This window comes from Candoia aspera, chromosome 6, assembly GCF_035149785.1.
Source record: "Candoia aspera isolate rCanAsp1 chromosome 6, rCanAsp1.hap2, whole genome shotgun sequence".
Taxonomy (NCBI): domain Eukaryota; kingdom Metazoa; phylum Chordata; class Lepidosauria; order Squamata; family Boidae; genus Candoia; species Candoia aspera.
The window spans coordinates 38,475,428-38,494,057 of NC_086158.1; the positions used below are offsets into that span (position 1 = coordinate 38,475,428).

General features: G+C 39.1%; 1 protein-coding gene across 3 annotated transcripts in view; it reads right to left on the reverse strand.

The window, feature by feature from the left end:
* HDLBP (high density lipoprotein binding protein) overlaps positions 1-18,502 on the reverse strand; it is an 83,189-nt gene extending 64,687 nt beyond the window's left edge. For 2 of the 3 annotated variants that reach the window (XM_063306746.1, XM_063306748.1), the window contains exon 1: positions 18,377-18,502. The gene's annotated coding sequence lies outside the window, so the exon portion shown is untranslated. Of the gene's footprint in view, positions 1-5,957; positions 6,057-18,376 lie in introns of those variants that run through there. The other variant, XM_063306747.1, reaches the window with a different exon arrangement.
* Between the last annotated feature and the right edge of the window lie 128 nt (positions 18,503-18,630).

Here is an 18,630-nt window from a genome sequence, read left to right on the forward strand (position 1 = left end):
CAGCATTTGCCAATTCCACCATTTGAAAAATTAACCAAGTAATGTGAATAATGAATGACCACATTAGTAGGGCTATTCTACATATCATAGCCTATTGATATCCAGTATTTAATAAATTATATCAGTGAGATGAGTGAATTCAATAATTAAGCAAGGCAATACCTGTGCTTCAACTGTGAGATAAACTTGAGGAACAATAATGGACTGTACAACAGAAAGACACAGCTCCCTTTTCTAAAGCATCAACTTCCACCTCCCCAAAGTCTAGTACTTTCAATAGCCTCCTCTGATACTATATGAGCTTCTTCCAGCTCACAAATATCAATATGGTTAGATGCCAACTCAACATTGCTCTCAAAGGGCTAATAGTACTTATGTGTGCATAGAATTAGATTGTAGGCCTTTTTGTCCTTCTAATAAAATAGCTGCTTTTCCTACCCTTATCCAAGCTTGCTAATCCCTATTTTAGCTTTCATGAATGCATAAAAAGGAGAAAACTCATAACAAGATTCTATGAAGATGGGGGTTGGATTATGCCAAAACGATGCTAATCATTAACAATAGACATAGGCTCTGCAATTTTCACTCATTTTCCCTTACTCTCCATAAAATGTCAGAGTATAACATGGCTTCAGAGGGTGCTGGAGGAAACAGCTAATTATGGTGAAAGATAGAGAACTAGAAATGGGCTTACATACATGTAGGTATATTCCATCCTCCATAATATTTGGACATAAACTCATCAGAAAAAAACAAGACAAACTTCCTTTGGAATGTCATCATTTCACAACTCTGTGTTTTACTGAAGAAGAAAATGATAAAATTGATCTCATTATTATATATGTCTCATATTTATGTATGAAAAATTGTAACATGTAATATAATTGAGTGGATATTCAAACTCCAGGACGCACACAACAAACAGGAAAGAAGTCAAAATTCAAATTACAAATGGCTTCCCACAAAACTTTGCAAATGATCCAAGTTTTTAAAGGACATTTAAAGGACATTTCAATCACATCTGCAAGAAAAGATATATTTGTTTATGGAAATAAGCTTTTTATTACATCATAAACAGTAATATTTAATGAACAGTCAAATAAGGAAGGATAGGAAGTAATAATTCTGATTTGAAACATTAAAAACAAAAATCCCTCTCCAATCCTGAGTCTTTTTAAAATTTTGGCTCATTTTCTCCTCTCCCACAAACAATTAAAAATCAATACATGTTCAAATATGTTTGGAAGAAATTAGACATACAGCCGTATCACTTCAGAGCGTCCTACAGAGTATAAGTATCATCAGAGAACCAAGTGTAATTTTCACAAATGCCACCTCAGCACTGCCTGTACCAGCGACCATTCACAGCCTTTGAGGGGGAAGGGAAATCATCTTAAAGAGCCAGTAACTCTCCATGAAGAACAAGGAATTATGAGTCAACCAAATGTAAAATAATGATGGGGAACAGCAAACATTGTTGGTCTGTTGCTCTTCATTAACTTTTAGAAAAGGCTAACTTTTACACTGGTTTGCCAGAGATTTGTTGACTGGTTCCTAAAAGGTGCCAATTCCAATCGGCAAACCTTAAAAATAATACCATTTCTACATCTGCACATTACTGAAACATTTTTCTAAATTATGTATCATGGATAAATGTTTTATAACTGAGAAAAATTTGCAATATTAAATCTGTACCCAGCAAAGATAGCAATATTGCCTATGGAAATCTTGTTTTACAACCAAAACCCAGAAATACTTAGCAACATTAGTATTACATGAAGAAATGGACTTGTCATACAATTAATGAAATATAACAGCTTACATTTTAATGTCACAGGTGACTTTTATGTGAGACTTTCAGATTAGCAATAGTTATCAACATGAAGAATATGTTCTAGACTTCAAAGAAAATAAAATTATGCTTTGCTACATTTGTCTTTTAAATAATTCTACAGGCCAGAAAAATCAAACAGTTCTTATGCAGCTTTTTCAGACAGAAACAATAATGCTGGTGTTCTCAAGAGCAGTTATTTCTTTCGTAATTTGCATCTATAGCATATTTCTTTAGTGATCTGTATCTATAGCAGACTAAAGTAATTAGGATTATATAGATCCTGACCTATATTAAGCCTTCAAAACTGCTGGAATTATGTAAAGAGGAAAAAAGATGCTGAGAAATAACTTCAAAAATGAAAATATACCCAAATATAAAATTGTTATGGTTATACAGTACTGTTCTTTAGCATACCATGAAACAAAAAGATACAAACAACTTCTATCACAAATTATTAGTTCACCCAACATTTATTTATTTATGTACTTATAGGACTTATATAGCTGCCTATCTCATACAATGACTCTAGGCAGTTCACAACAATCCATAAAAAATACTTTAAAAAAAAGGTACCCTTCCCCCCAGGTGCCAGACCAAACATCCTCACAGCTCAACACCCATCCTAGCCCATGCTTAGGGAAAGAGCCAGGTCTTTGCAGCCCTCCAGAAGACTAAAAAGGTAAGGATCCCTCTGATCTCAGATGGGAAGATGTTCCAAAGGGCTGGGGCAGTCACCGAAAAGGTATGCCTCCGAGGTCCCATCAGATGGCAACATTTAAGGTAGGGGACCTGGAGCACGCGCACCTTATCTAACCTAGTAGGACAGGTAGATACCCTCAGGGAGAGGTGGTCTCACAAGTAACATGTGCCATGTAGAGCTTTAAAGGTGATAACCAGCACCTTGAATTGCACCCAGAAAGCAACTGGAAGCCAGTGCAGCTCACACAGCACTGATGTTATTCGGGTGAACCATGGGGCACCCAAAACTGCATGTACCGCTGCATTCTCGACCAGTTGCAGCTTCTGGATGGTCTTCAAGGGCAGCCTCATGTAGAGTACATTGCAGTAATCCAAACGGGAGTTGACTAAGGCATAAACTCTCAATTACCAAACACCTACCACTGGTCTCTATCTGGTGATGTCTGAAACCTTAACAACAATTCCAATGCTTTAAAAAGGGGGAAAGTCATGAAAGAAAAAAAACATAGCTTCCCATGCTCAGATCAGGATGACATTAAAGAAGTGGAGAGCTGCCAAATCAGCAAAATCATAAATATGCTTTCAGATATGACATCAACCCACTTACAAATCTGTGGACATCCACAAATACATTCAACACCCTGCAAGATCAGGAACATACCTTCCCCCACATCCAATTCACATGCTACTCTAACTTTTTATTGCCACACACAGAGGTATACACACCCTTGCGCGACAACACCTAGTCCAAGAACATCAAAAGCACAGCAAAGCATCTATATTATAGACTTCAACACTACTTTTGCATGTGAACCACTTTTTAAAGCAAGGACTTACTCTGTGAGCCAACCACTCTCATTCTTAGGCCACTAAGTAGCAGGATACAGATTGTGTAATATGTATTCCCCGTTTCCTTAGATTTTTGTACACAATTCTTATGTATCTGCTGGGAAAAAAGTTCAAGACATATAATTAAACTTGTAAAAACCCACTTATGGAACTATACTTTTGCCAAGAAGGCACTGGTGCTTTGCAAGATGACTAAGGACTTTCAAGAAAACGTATTTCAATGACCATAAAAAAAATGAAATTTCATAAATTCTGGGAGCATGTGTGTTTTGAATGATTCAAAATTCTTGGCATTTCTAGAGTAACTTGCAATAATCCCTGGAAAACTACCCATATAAACTTAAGGGCAACAGACAGTCCACACAAAATGAATTTGTTCATTACAGGGCAGGCCTGTTTGTGTGGGATCCGAAGTTTGCCAACAGGTATAGAAGCTCAAATTAAAGGAAACAGAACCAAAGCCATCCAAGCTCCCAGTACCCTCATCTTAAAATGTGGCCCAAAGCTTCAGGAGGGCCCACCAACACCAAACCTAATGAGCAGCTGCTTATATGTCCCATCACTAAGCTTGGATATGGTTGCACAGAACTGCTACTACCTCCAATTACTCAACTGCCCTCTCAGTTTAGAAGATGAAGTACAGTGTTGCCCAGAAACCACACATCGGCATGGGTATCATCACACCTGCCTATTCACCTCCTCTTTCATGAAAGGACAGCAGAGAATTTGAATCAACAGGATTTTTCCAAGCATGGAAATCAGACTTGCACCTCTCTAGTCAGCAGGAAAAACTGGACTCTGAGACATTACCAAAATACCACATGCATATAGCTAGGGCATAGACAGAAAAACTATAGGCCTCCGCAACTTTCAGTAATCCCAGCTGGCACGGCCTATGGTAAGAACTGCTGGAAGCTATAATTCAGAATACTTGGGGGACACAAATTCTATCCTCCTGCCCTCAATGCCTTTGCCTACTGCAAAAAGATTTGCTTCTATAGGGCCTATCCTCTTCTTGCAGTACCTAGAGGGAGAGTAAAGATTCAGGAACAGGAACTGCATATTCCTGCTTGCTGTTTTGCTTTTTCCCTTCTGTGTGGCACAGTCATGGTCAACTGGAACCAATGTGGTATTTTTTTTTTTTTAAAAAACTGACCTAGGTACCAAGCTAAACTGGTCAGGCAAAGACACTTGCAACTGTGTCCAATTCTTATTCAACTTTCCATGTTTCTGTTTTTTGGCTAGGAGAGTCGGAGAAGGGGAAAGCATTGCCAATTAGCTCTGCATGACCAAGACTCTTCAGCACCTTGTGCACACAGCTGCGAAACAACTCCTGGCTTATTTCTCAATGTTGGAGGGAGGTGCAGAGATTGTCACAAAACATGATACAGATGCATGTCCACCCATCTAAATACTTCAAAGTTGTTTGGAAGTTGACTACTGATCATACTCATCAGATAGCAGTGCCATACATGCTGTAGTTAGTGTGGCAAATGCAACCAGGCCTAAGGATTAGGCCCAGCACAGCTGGCCAAATACAAGAAGAGAAACTGCTCTCACCTTGCTGCCCCCATTCTCTGATTCTGGCAATGCAGAATAAATAGACTCATAGGCTCAATTCCTACTCCTATTCTGACTGGAGGGAGAATGCAGGCGATCATATTAGTGAAAGAGGTGGCAGCTCTTTGTGCAAGCAATCACTTCTGCCTACTTGAATGCCAATGCTGACCTTATGAATATCATAGTGTTGAAGACAGCAAACAACTCCCTCATGAATTCTGCACAATACCATGGAGGACATTTTCCACTACCACCATGCCAGAGTCCAATTCTACTTGCCACTTGCCACATCTCCAAGGGGAGGGGGGAGCCTGAAGGGTATTCCCTAATGGATGCTTCCAAGTCTGCACTATACCCTGGAACCAACAGTGGAAACAGCCACGGGACTAACTGGCATGATGGCTACTCCAATCTTCCAGAAGATGATTATGAAAGCTGCCAGGGGCCCAGCTCCAAAGTAACTCGAATGGGAAAGAGAGAGAGTGCAAACAAGCCAAGTCCCATTTCGCGCTCACCCCTCCCTTTCTCCTAACTTAACAGCAGAAACTGAAGCCAGATAGGTTTACTTTTCCCTCCACGTCTCCTCAGAGAATCAAGCAAAACTAGCCAGGAAAGTTAGTGTAAAAGTTTTGCGGCTGAGTCGGGAGGGGGAGAAGATCCGGCTCGTGCGCGCCTATGACACGTAGTCCGATCCGTCTCCCCGCCCCCCTCTCCTCTTCAAGAGAGCGGCCAGAGGCGAAGAGCGTGCCCGGCTCGGATTAGCTTCTGACTACCAAGAAAATAAGGGAGAGAACGAGGGGCAGCTATACTGGAGGACACAGAGAGGGCACCCAGTGCCAGCACCTTCTCTCCACCTCCACGTCGGCAATCCCGTCCGACCCCATTCTTCTTTCTCGGGCATCGAGCAGGCTCTGTATTTCCCACAGCCGCGGCGATCGACTCCCGGTTTACTTCCCCCCAACGATTCGACCCCCTTCCCTTTGGCCCACCCGATTGCCCCCTACGTGGCACTCACTCCGGCCCGTGCCTGCTAAGCTTGCTCTGCTTGAGAAGCCCCGAAGCGCTCCCGGGAAAGCGGCGAGGCACCTTCTTGTCGGCTATATGAGAGAGAAATTGCCAATCCCAAACTCACACGTCAGAAAAGCCGAGCCCCTTCCCTTTCCTTTCCTGGGAAGGCCCAGCCCAGCTGCGAGCAACCGCAAAGCTTCGGTGAGGATGGAAGCAATGCTTCGTAACGCTACACCACTACCCGAACGTGTCCGCTGGTCCGGTTCTCCGGCTGCCCAGAAGAGCACGCCGAAGCAAGAGTAGGAAGATGTAAGCAAGCAGATCGGGCCAAGACGTAATATATGGAGACGCCAATAAGCGACTAGAGCGAACCCTCTTCCGATAACAAATTACTTGATCTTGTATATGGTTAAATCAGAAGTAAGCCACAGGAATAAGTTATACGGGATTCGCAAGACCGACTTATTAGCAAACATGTAGAAATGCTGGAGTAGATTTTAAGAACATTCTAATTTTCAACGATTTTTCTTGTACATCAACTAATGGAGCTACAGTATTATTTATTCAATTTATAGGGCATCCTAATAAATACTCAAAGGTTGTTGAAAAAATCACCCCACCCCTCCAAAACAATAAAGAACCAAACACAATAATAACACCATGTTGTGGGAATACACAATTCAATCAGCAATCATTTAAAAAATTGCTTTCCCCAACATGGCACTGTTCAAATCTGTTGGCTACAACTCTCAACATAGCAAGCTAGGACACCCAAGGGGAGCTGCTTTTGCCAAATCCTACAAGCTGAACTTTTTCATATTTCTGTACTTCAGAGCTTGAAATGTTGCTCTGAGATTCAGTGTACAGAGCTGCCTTCTTCACTCTGATTTTAATAATCTGCTAAGAACTGCATCAGAATTTTCAGTTCTCTGTTCTGTACAGTCATTCTTGAATCCATTTTTGAATGTTTGCTGGCACTCATCTGCTAAATTGCCATTAATAGTTTATATGCCCCACTAAATTATGATATGGTTTATTTATGGATAGCTTATAGTATAAACAACTATATTCTTGTCATTTGTAAACTATGGCTTATTGTATTATACAAACCAGGTATTGTAGTTTACTCAATAAGTCATATTCAGCAAACCATGGCTTAGTATATGTGAATCATGGCAGTCTGCATTTAGACTCCTCAAAGCTTCATAATCTAGGATGCCACCAAGAACTTAATAAAGTGTTCTTTCCTAACCTCTTATCATGCATTTACTAGGTACAAGCATTCTGGTTCATATATCAGAATTTTTATTCCTGAATAGAGTATAATCATGAAGTCTGTGATTTTTGTGCCCAAGTCACAGTATGTTACAGACAGAAGGAAAATCTTAAGGGAGCAGCCCTGGGCCTAAACCTGTTCCCCATTACATCAAACATGAACTCTGGAGCAATTTTCAAAATGAGACTACTATAATTCCTTGCAAAATTTTCAGTAAACATGTACAATACTCTACAAGGAAAACCATATAGTCCATTACCCTATATTGTCTAAAGATTAGCAAGTAGCAGATCAAATCTGTCACAGTATAACAGACCACATGAAATTCTTCTCTGCTTGTATGGAAGGCACTTCTGAAATGTAAGCAAACATTTTATATTCAACAAAATATATGACTCAGGAGTGGACATGAGACTGAGTGGGCCACCAACTTCATGCCATTGTTGCTATTCCTAAAAATGTCTGCTTGTGTGAACGTATCATAGCATGCTTTTGGTAATAATCATTTTTCAATGGAATAACTTGTCATTACTTGGAACTTTCTATATACATCAACTTCAGATACAACTGGTAGAATAAAATGGAATAATGTGTAGGAGAGGCAAGAAGTTTTTCCTTGCTTACTCTTGCTCTGTTCAAGAAAGAATCACTTGTCATTGTTTACTTGACTGTTCTTCTCACAGGAAAATGTGTTTATACCATATTCTTGCCACTCTCCAATGATCAGAATGACCAAAATAAATTTTGAAAGACAGATTCTCCTGTGTATGAGATATAATCAGACTAAATGATCATGTTCAAAAGAGGATGGTAACATATCCTGGCATTGGTTGCTTGCACTGAACAGATCTATCAACAAGGCATTTCAAAGCCATTGAACTGTGTATCAAAACTATTCCAAGATGCATGTAAAGGAAAAGGAAAATTTCCAAATGGAGAATTTAAGGTTTGCTTTGGTCATGAGAATAATCAGCCATGTTCAAATGATCACATTTTTACTTAATAATCTGCTAGGTGTTTGCACTTGCAGGTTTGCCGCCTTTCCTTTCACAGGATGAGCAATCTTAACTAATAATAATTATTCCCTATTTCATCCACATCAGAAAAATACAATTAATCAAGGATAGCAATGTCAGTTCCACTGATTCAATTAGTCCAGTTTTTAATGAATTATGTTGTGCCAAATAAAAGAAAAGCATACATTTTATAACAGTTAATGAAATCAAACATATTCCAACTTAAAAATACATAACTTTTTTAAAAAAGGGAAAAAGACAAAAAGAGGTTGGTAAATATATTACAACAGGAAAAATCTATCTATGCAGTCGCTAAGAGTCGCCGACTTGATGGCATGTAATCAAAAATATATTACAAACAAAACAACTTCAAGAACTCTGACAATATAGTTCAAAGTCTTCTTATCAGGAAAAAAAGCTGATTCAAGTATTGATAGACAACACACATCAACAATCCATTGCTGCAGATCAGGTACAAGTTTCTCCTTCCAGAGTGACATAATTTTTGTTAACTAGCTCCCATGCTGGGGAATCCAGTTACTGATACTGCGATATATTACAGATACTGAAAATTTATAACAAGTAAATAAGCATCTAACACACTGTGGTTGTCTAAACTCATATTAATAATCCTGTTGGTGTCAATCCAAATGTTACAATAATAGGACAAGAACCAACCATATGAGTTAATGTTCCAATCACTGGAACACAGCCCAGCATTGTTAACTGCACTTTTTCAGGTAAAGGATGTCCTCTACCATAGAGTTATGACTGCACCATTTCAGTGAGGATTTACCATCTGATTTTATTCTAAGCTGTAAAGCACACACTTTCTTGGATTTGGCAAAACAGGAAACTGTTTAATTGATATCTCTTGTGATTACCTATAATATGAAACCACAATCAATAAAACAGTTCAAAATAGAACAGCATAATCACTGAACTAAAACTGGCATGAAAGATAGCAGCCACAACATATGATGCCATGACCCAAAGGCTCAATAGAAGATTGATGCTTTAACCAATTTCTGAAAAATTAAGAGAGAAGAGGCTATGTGACCTTGGGGCCAAGTTCTTCCATAGGCAACTTTGCTGCCTTTCTCATATAGCATGTTGGAACAGTTTAAAAATGTAATTCTATTAGATGGCTTGAATGGATGAGTGGGACTGAAAAAGTATTTAAAAAGTTACTGGGTCATTAAGAGACCCAAGAAAAAATTACACTTTATAGTCAGTATCTGCTAAGAAAAAGATCTGTTTTGAATATGTGGATTAAACATGTCTATTCCTGTGCATGCATAGCAAAGGAATGAATCTGAAAGCAGGACTCATTGTTTATGATGAAAGATTGAGAGAATTAATGAAGGATACTTGGGTGATGACAGGTTCTGAATCTGGGGCAGAGGACAATTTGGTAATATCAAGAGTGAATCTTGGGGGGAAAATGGACATAGAAGAAAAGTGAAAATAACTAACAGTAGAATGAGTGCAGGAAGTACAAATATAAGTTTTGTAAGAAAAAGTATTAAAAAGAAGGATTAATCACCCCACAGAATATATGGACAATGGACAAAAGGAAGGAAAATATGAAAGTTGCTTGGAACAGAGTGAAAAGAATTACATTACAAAGTGTCACAAAGGTGTATGGAGTTACACCAATAATGCCAAGAATGAAAAAAGACACTTCAAGGTATAATGAAGTAAATGAATTTGTGAATTAGAAAAGGCATATAAGAAAATAATTACCGCAAGGAAGTGTAATATGGCTTTACATCCTGTACAAGGTACACAAGCCAGAATTTTCCTTTTCACCAAATAATTCAGAAATGAATGAATGTGGGAAAGAAAGTTTACTTCACATCGTTTATTTAGACAAAGTGTATGATACAGTGAATAGGCTTGAATTATGCAATACTTTCGGTGACTGTGGAGTAGAAGATTGGTTGCTGAATATGATTACATCAATACTGTATATAATGGAAATACAGCATCTGTGAAAATAAATGGAGCGTATAACAAATGATTGCTTTTTGAACAGAGAGCAAGAATGTGTGATGCCCCTTTGATTAATAGATTTATGAATAAATGTAAATAGAATGTGTGTGGTGAAGTTAGAGGTCTATTGGTTAGGGACCTTGAAGCTGTACATGGTTTTGCATGCAAATGACATCAAGGTGTTGGCTGAGAAGCTGAATGATGCAATCAGGAGTATATATCTGAAAATTAATGTAAAAGAATGAAATAGGCATATTTCCCAGGAAAAAATAAAGTGAACAAGTGTAAGTGATATATAAATGGCAAAAAAAAAGTAAAGCAAACAGAGGTATTTGTCTACCTTGGTAGAATGTTTACTAAAAGTGGGAGGAATATATAGACAAATTTTAAGTAATGCAATTGCTGGTAGACAAGAAGTCTACATTTTTATATCCCCATGAAATACTATTGATTAAATAAAAAAATTATAGGCACAATTAGAAAGCAATAGTGTGATTCCTCTGATATCATGGTAGGGGCATGGCTCCACTTTTAGCCCTGGTTCTATTGTATTTGCTGAATTAAAGACTGCAAAGCTCATTTGGAATATGTTGGGACAAAACTATAATTCTGCCCTTCATTCATCTGACAAATAAACATTTGGGATAATCCCAATTTGAAAATTGCAAATCAACCTTTTTCTTTCTTTTTACTTCATGAGACAAATGGGGTTTTATTATGTTAGATCAATAAATATCAACTTTATTGTTAATAAAGTCTTTAAACCATAGCAAGAGTAGTAATAGTATGTATTTATTCGGTCAATGACCAGCACCACAGCAAGAGGGATTTGGATCACCTAAAATTGCAAAATGGCAATTTAATTAGTTAAATAAATTTCATGATTTGGCCACCTGAGTGTTAGATCCTGGATTCAACAATGCATCCATTGCCACAAAAGACATAAGTGCACTTTTGAATTCTATGACAAAACCCTGGAAATAATTATTAAGATTTATTGATTTTTGAACACAAATTACAACAAAAAAGATTGCTCTCAGACAATGAGATGCCAAACTTACCATCTTGGGTCACTGATGTGTGTTCGCTTTTTGTGTATGAGTTGTCTATCGATGTAATGTAATGGAAGGACTAATGAGTATAATTCCTTATGGTCCAGGTTTAATATGTAACATGTTTTAAAAAGTAGGCAGAATATTTCTTATACGTAAAATGATTTTGTTGTAGCCTATTTTTTCTTTTCCTTTTTTCTTTCTTTTTTAATAGTAAAATAAAAATAAATGAGTGATAAATGAATACTGGCTGGATACAAAAATAAATAACCAGAACAAAAGAAGTATTTTGTGGTGGTTTTATAATACAGACACAGTGAGGACTGAATCACAAAACAAATGTATGAAGGGTGAACGGGCTGAGAAGAAAGGGAAGATTAAGAAAGTTGGGGTTGAATAACGATCCTCAAAAAGAAAGAGATAAGAATTTTGAAAACCAAAATTTGATTTAATTTAATTTGATTACATGACATCAAGTTGCTGTAAACTCTTAGTGACCATATACTGTAGATAGATTTTCTCCATGATGATCTGTCCCTACCCTGGCCCTTCAGCTTTTCCAATGGTGCACTCATCACTGATATAACTGAGTCTATCCACTTTGCTGCTGGTTGTCCTCTTCTTTCCTTCTACCTTTCCCAATATTAGAGCCATCTCCAGAGGGCTAGGTCTTCACGTAATGCGTCTAAAGTAGGATAATTTGGACTTGGCTGTTCGTGCCTCAAGTGAGAACTGCAGGTTGATTTGTTCAATGATCCATTTGTTCGCTTTCTTGGCTGTCCATGGTTTTCTCAGGAGTCTTCTTCAACACCAAAGTTCAAAAGCATCAATACTCTTTCTAACTGGTTGGTTAAAGTCGAACTTTCGCTTCCATAGAGTATCTATGGCTGCACAATTCTAATCTTTGTAGGCACAGTCAGATCATAATATCTGAATAGCTTTTCCAAAGCCTTCATTGCTACTCTGCCAAATGCTAGTCTGCAAGCCTATTTCTTGACTGCTGGTTCCTTTACTATTGACAGTAAATCCTAAAAGGCAGAAGCAATCCAGCACCTCAATATCTTCATTGTCAATTCTAGGGCTGGTTGCTATACCTGTTGCGATTAGTTTGGTCTTCTTTATATTTAATCTTTTGTTTTGTTTGTTTTTGTCTGTTCTGTTTTTGTCCCTTTGAGTCAGTCTTGACTCCTGGTAACTGCCTGGACTGCAGTTTTCTTGGCAAGACTTTCGGAAGTGGTTTGCCATTGCCTTCTTCCTAGGGCTGAGAGTGACTGGTCCAAGGTCACCCAGCTGGCTTTGTGCCCAAGGCAGGACTACAACTCACAGTGTCCCAATTTCTAGCCTGGGGCTCCTTGACTTTCAATGTGCTTGTTGACTTTCATTACTAGAGCTTGCAGGCCATTTGCATTTTCAGCCATTAGAGTAGTGTCATCAGCATAATACAGATTACTGTGTTTCTTCCTCTAATGTTAAAGCCACACTTACTTTCTTCCAATCCAACCTCCCTCAATGTATACTCCACATATAGGTTGAATAAAAAAGGACAAAGTATACAGTCTAGACTCAGAGCTACTCTATTTTTCCTGACCAAGAGCTACTCTATTTTGCCATGTACCGGAGAACTAGACTGTGGCTTCTTGACCTGTATATAAATGTTGTATGAGGACAATGAGATGTTCTGGGATTACCATTTTCCTAAGCACATTTCACAATCTGACATGGTCAACATAACTGAAGACCTCTCTCTAATCAACAAAGTACACACTGACTTCTTTTTGTTATTTGTTTGCTTTCTCAACTATCTAGCATTCATTAGCAATAACGTCTCATGTTCCTCAGCCTTTTCTAAAGCCAGCTTGAACATCCAGCATTTCCTTTTCCACGTAGGGCTCTAATCTGCATTGGATAATCCTAAACCTAATTTTGCTAACATGTGAAATTAAGAATACTCTGTCAATCTAAATGACCTTGCCTACTCTGTCGTTCTCCAGATTTGCTGGCATAGTTTGGTCAGAAGCTTTACAGGTTCTTCTTCATTTGCTTCTTCTATTGATATTCCATACATTTCTGTAGCTGTCTGCTTTGGTAATAACCAGACTGCTGATTTAACTTCAACCTATAATACTACAGTTTCTTGTAAGTAAGGAGTATCTTGTAAGTATTTTGAATATTGACATTTCTACTGTACAGAATTTCAGTATAATTTCTTCTTTGATCTTCTTTGAATCAATTACTATCTGTTCATTGGCAAACTTCAGCACACCAATTCGAGGTTGGAACCTTCTTCTGAGATCTCATTTTTGTCTGCTTCCATCTTCAATGCCATTAAAGATATTTTTGTAATACTGTTTCTTGTCTGTTTTAACAGCTCTCTGATATTCTCCTGTCCTGAGATTTTTGTCATTCTTGGCTTTGGTTTCTCTTCTCTTCTTTGAAATTTCTACCATTTGTTCTGACATCCAGTTTGCTTTCTTCTTTGGTCTTTGGCAGTCCCTTTTCACATTTATCCTTAACAGCTTCCTTCATTTCATTCCACAGTTCATTGGCTTCCTTATCAAGGAGGCTCAGGATGTCAAAGCAAATCCTGATTTACTCCTTGAAAATAGTGAGTATATGCTCAAGATCATATTGTGGAAACTTAGAACTTGCACATGAGCAGTTCATGATCTGTTCCACAATCAATGCCTACCCATGTCTTTGCTGTTATAACTGAGCTTTACAGTAAGTCATTCTCCTGTTTTATTTTGGTTTCCTAAGTCATACAGTCCAACTACATTTTCCTCCTCAATATTTCTAACTTTGGTATTCCAGTCTTCAACCACAAACAGCACATCTTGCTTGCACATTCTGTCAATTTCAGATTGAACTTGACCATAAAACTCATCAATCTCCTCTTCTGCTGCATCAGAAGATGCAGCATAAACTTGACCAACATTGTTCCTTGCTTTTTGTGACCTGAGTGGTAAACATTATGATCTTCTGACTGTAAGCGTCCATTTCCAGCCCACTTCAATTCACTGATGCCTAAAAATGTCAACATGTAGAGGCTTCATTTCATATTTCACTGTGTTGACCATTCTAACATTCATGCTTCTTACATTCAACATTCCCACTGCAATTCTGTCTTTGCAGTTTTGGATTTTCTTTTCCTGTAATGACAACATCAGCATCTAGATGTCTGGAAGCTTTAATCTAGCTACATCATAAATAACATTGGTATACCAAAAGCTCCTCGGCATCTCCTAGTAGCATGTTGAGTGCCATCTGACCTGAGGGGCCCATCATCCAGCTCTGTATTGTCAATCACTTCATATTGTCTATCCATGTGGTTTTCTCATGTAAAGTACAGAAGTGGTTTACTGGTGACTTCTTCTGTGCAATATGAAATGATGCCTTTGCCAATATCACTAAAGTGAATATACACCACCAGCATTTTCCTATATTGCTCCTACCCAATAGAGATGACTGCTTGCTTTAGCTGGTCAGCTGGGATTACCTTCACTACCTTGAGTGCCCTGCTGGGAGTATATACTTTGGGCATACACTTCTAGCTTGCTTCACTCATCCTTCTCAGGATCACTACCCCTGCCACAATAAGGCAGCAAAGCAGGACTATAGCCTTCTCAAAGATTTTGTTATTATTATCCCAAGGACTCATTCAATATAATTCTGTTTAGTGTATATTTATTTATTTATTTATTTTCTATCCCACCTTTATTATTTTATAAGTAACTCAAGGTGGTGAACATACCTTCCTCCTATTTTTGCCAGAACAACCCTGTGAAGTGAGTTGGGCTGAGAGAGACCCCAAGGTCATCCAGGCAGCTTTCATGCATAAGGCCAGACTAGAACTCTCAATCTCCTGGTTTCTAGCCCAGTGCCTTAACCACTAGACCAAACTGGCTCTCTGGTTTAGATTTTTTTATGGATTTTTGTTTTGTTTTGTTTTTTGGTGCCTTCAAGTCAGTGTTGACTCCTGGTGACTGCCTGGACAAGTCCCTGCAGTTTTCTTGGCAAGGTTTTTTTTTAAGTGGTTTGCCTCCTTCCTAGGGCTGAGAGTGAATGACTCACCCAAGATCACTCAGCTGGCTTTGTGCCTAAGGCAGGACAACAACTCATGATCTCCTGGTTTCTAACCCAGTGCCTTAACCACTACACCAAACTGGCTCATATGGTTTAGACTTAGAAAGTTTTCAAAGAATTGTTTCAAATGTGAAACTGGCTGTTTGGACCATTTTTGAGGTTGGCACTAGTTTAAGCTTAAAATCTTGTCAAAATGATTAAAACAGCAGATTTTGAATATAAAACAATTGTTTCAAACTTGAAATTGGGGGTTAAAATTGAAATTTTTCACACTAGTAAAAATATTACTTTTAATATTTATTTGCATATTGTTTTGAACAACATTGAAATAAATGTGTAAAGCTAGATTTGTTTTCCCAGCACCCAGTTTCCAAATTTTCCATTTCGAGCTTTTCATATCTGTTGAAAGAATAAAACCAATATAGACTGCATTTTACCTACCAGGACTCTTGTTTCAGCAGTGCCTCATTTCTCAGACTTCCTATAGCAGAGGCAGGCAGCTGAACCTCTCTTAAGAGAAAAGCTAGAGTTGGCAAAAGCTACACACAAGCGATCAGCAAATGCCTATAGGCAAGAGGGCCCAGAAATTGCAATGGGAGATTTGATGCAGCTTTCAGCACAGCCCTTCAAGAAGGTGAACTCAAAGTTTATTAGCCCCTTTCCAGTTCTGCAACAAATTAACCCAATGGCCTCTCATCTGCACTTCCTTGCATTGATGAAGATTCATCCTATCTTCTATAGACAACTACTTGTCCAGGAAAAACCCTGCAACTTATGTTCAAAGACAGTTCCACCTCTCCCCATTCTGGTGCATAGGGAAGAAGAGGACAAAGTAGCAGGTATTCCAGACTCAAGGTACAAAGAGAAACTGTTGGAATACCTGATTCACTGGAAGGGCTTTTCAGAATTGGAGAGGTCATGGGAAAGTGCAACTCATGTCCCCCATCTAATATACCAGTTTCATCTACAATATTCAGGAAAACCCCATCCAGTGAACTTCCAGGGCTAACTATAGGTCCCAGGATGAAGACGACTTTGTGTTGACCACTGTAACGTGCTTCAACAAACAAAGGTGCAGCCTGGGGGGAGGGAAGACTTTCCAGTTCCACCTACCTCTGGGCTGCAGGACTTCCTGGGTAGGACAAGAGACCTGCCACAATGGGATGGAGACACTCGATCTAGACAACAGCAGGAAGAAGAGGGGGAAAGGGCCACTCCTTTTAACTCTACATTGCAGGACTTTTCTAGTGATCTTGGGGAGCTGCTAATGGAGGAATCGAGGCACCTGTTCCCATGCCTCTGTCTCAGTGTTTTCTGTGCACATGGGAGGGGGAACTGAAGCTAATGGGGGAGGTGGTATTGAGAACCATGGAAACAGCCTTGAAGTGAATGTTTAGAAGCCATTACAGAAACAAGGGCATAAGCATTTCCTTAAACCCTAGGAAAGGGGATACTAAGTAGGATGAGGCTCAGGTTGGCTTCTCTCTGACTCAGTGGGAGTATAACAGGGAGGGAAGGTAAAATACAAGCAGAAGTGCAAGATTCTGTTACTATAGCCTAACTCAATATAGTTACAGCCTTGCTGTGGAGTCAGTTTCTTGATCTGGTCTACCCGCAGGCTGGCAGGTCTTGATGGGGAGGAACAGTCTTAAACACAACCAGACAAGACTGAGACAAGCTATGGATACATGATTCTTCCAGTGCTGATGATTCTCCATCTTAGGTTCTGAATGGGGTGACACTTTCCCATACAGAACTGGCTTGTAATTTGAGGGTCCTCCCAGACTCACAGCTCCTGTTCAAAGAGCAGATGACAGCTATGGCCAAGAGGGCATGCTAATGTCATCCTTTCCTAGAACAGGAGTCCCTTCTCATGCTCTCACCACACATGTGGATTATTACAATATATTCTGCATGGAGTTCTCCTTGAAGTCCAATCAAAAACTACAGCTGGTCTAGAATGCAGCAACACAAGCAATTATGAGTGCATCTCTGTCTTGTTATCCTTTGCTATGTGAATTGCACTGGTTAACAGTGAACTTCCAGTGCAATTCAAGGTGCTGGTTATCATCTATAAAACCCTACAGGGCATAGAGCCAGGTTATCTGAGAGGCTGCCTCTCTTCCATCAATTCTATCCACCCCTTAAGATCTGACAGAAAAGAACTAAGATGATTCTTTAACACCACATAGATGTACACATATCTAGAAAATAAAACAAGTGTTAAATTCTCCACTTTAGGAGATTCCAAATGTAGAGCAATCAGTTAGAAAAAAATTATGTGTCCATAACAACTGACTGAACGGTATTTTCAAAAACTGTTTTGCTAGGTGGTATGCAGAAGTGAAAAAAGCTATAGTGCCTTCTTTTATGTAACCTGTAAAAGTATGAAAGCTGGCTGGGTGGCCTTGGGCCTGTCACTCTCTCTCAGCCCAACTCACTTCATAGGGTTGCTGTTGTGGGGAAATAGGAGGAGGAAAGAGTATTTGGTATGTTCGCCGCCTTGAGTTATTTATAAAAATAATGAAGGCGGGATATAAAATAAAACAAAAAAATATCCGGGCCTAACTTCCTTTGCGTCTGAGCATCATATATCAGAAAAAGTTACAAGATATATTTGTTTCTACACAGCTGTTAAAGGAAAGGCCAAAATTCTCTGTCATTTCCACACCTTTTGGTGAACTACATTCAAAGGCAAAATAGGTAAGATTCGCATCTTCCACGAATTGCCACTAATAATACATTTACCTAAACCTCTCTACCGTGCAGGATGAGAATACCGCGAGAGACATCACGTGCCCCTCAGAAGCCAATTGAAGTTAAAGATACCATAGAGTTACAATTGAGGTTTACCAAAGAGTTCCCGCGCTTAAAGGCCTATTCACTAATTCGACCTCACAACGATCTTTTATAAAAGCAGTGACCACATAACAATTCTTCCATCAGCCTCCTACTAGTTCATTTCTTCTATTGTGCTCGGAATGTGAAAAGCATACGAACCTACCTCGCACGGGCTCGCAACACTCCTACGCCGAATACGAAAGGCTTGCCGCCATCTTGGTAAAGGAAAGAAGCTATCAGTCACCCGCTAAGATCACAGGGGGAAACTCCTCCTCCATCATTGCCCTTTTTTATCACTATAGCAACCGGAAGAGGAGGCGTGTTGGGAGGAAGATAGCGCACGCGCTTTTGTTACCAGCAGCCTTGACGTTTTTGTCGCGTGCGAAGCCGTGAAAGCTTTACAGGGGGAGGGGGAAT